The 1386-nt window shown below is 44.7% G+C and overlaps 1 pseudogene; it reads left to right on the plus strand.

Annotated features, from left to right (window-relative positions):
* The first annotated feature begins 155 nt into the window (after window positions 1-155).
* LOC104984494 overlaps window positions 156-1386 on the plus strand; it is a 2202-nt pseudogene continuing 971 nt past the window's right edge.

Raw genomic sequence — 1386 nt, forward strand, 5'->3', positions numbered from 1 at the left:
TTAATCATCATATGAATGCAAATTTAAACCACAATGAGGTATTATCTTATACCTATCAGAAGGGCTATCATCCAAAAAGAACAGAAGTAAATGTTGGTAAGCATGTGGACACGATCTGTACACTGTTGGTGGGAATGTCAATTGGTGCAGCCACCATGGATAACAGTAAGGAGGGTCCTCAAAATCTAAAACCAGAACTAACACATGACCCAGAAAACCCACTCCCGGGTGTATATCTGAAAGGAAAAAAAAAAGAACCCACTAATTTGGATGGTCTCCATCAGGTACTCAATGCTTGTCTGAGTCTAAGTGTTTCCACTGCTTGTTTCCCCTTCCCCTCCAGCCTCATCTACTCTCTGCCAGTGACCCCATCCAGGTCCAACCTCCCTGTTTATTAAGAAGGCACCTTTGTCTGGCAGAGCCAGTGTGAGATGAAGAGACAGTCCTTCCCAGCCACCAGATAATCAGGAGTTTTGGCTGGACCTTTGAGCACACACTGAGACAGTGAGGAGTCAGACAAAAAGCACAGACTGTGGCGCTGAAATGGATTAATAAGGAACTTAGTGAGGTGGGCAGGGACCCTCCAGCACAATATTCTACAGGTCCAGTTGGGGATGATACATTTCATTGGCAAACCACAACTATGAAAAAGAACGGCAGCCCATATTGAGGCAGTGTATTCTGACAATTCATTTCCCTAAAAACTACCCCTTCACACTACCTAAGGGTGCATTTGGAACAGAATTTATCATCCAGACATGAACACTAATGGCAACACTCAGTTCACTACTCTAAGATCACTGTGGTCTCTTGCTTTAATGATTTCTAAAGTTCTGATATCCATTTGTTCACTGCTATGTGATCCGAACCCAGATGATAGCCTCCACAGTGCCAGAGGTTGCATAGATCTATAAAACAGAAAAAGTACAAAAGAATTTTTCAGGAATGTACTCAGAAGTATGCCATGTGATGCTACCTTAAAGTCAGAACAACCTGCACTAAAGCGTTAATAAAGTTTCAGTTCAGTTTAGTCGCTCAGTCGTGTCCGACTCTTTGTGACCCCATGAATTGCACACGCCAGGCCTCCCTCTCCATCACCAACTCCCGCAGTTCACTCAAACTCACATCCATTGAGTCGGTGATGCCATCCAGTCATCTCATCCTCTGTCCTCCACTTCTCCTCCTGCCCCCAATCCCTCCCAGCATCAGAGTCTTTTCCAATGAGTCAACTCTTCACATGAGGTGTCCAAAGTATTGGAGTTTCAGCTTTAGCATCAGTCCTTCCAAAGAAATCCCAGGGCTGATCTCCTTCAGAATGGACTGGTTGGATCTCCTTGTAGTCCAAGGGACTCTCAAGAGTCTTCTCCAACAGCACAGTTCAAAAGC

This window comes from Bison bison, unplaced genomic scaffold, assembly GCF_000754665.1.
Source record: "Bison bison bison isolate TAMUID 2011002044 unplaced genomic scaffold, Bison_UMD1.0 scf7180017864031, whole genome shotgun sequence".
Lineage (NCBI taxonomy): Eukaryota > Metazoa > Chordata > Mammalia > Artiodactyla > Bovidae > Bison > Bison bison.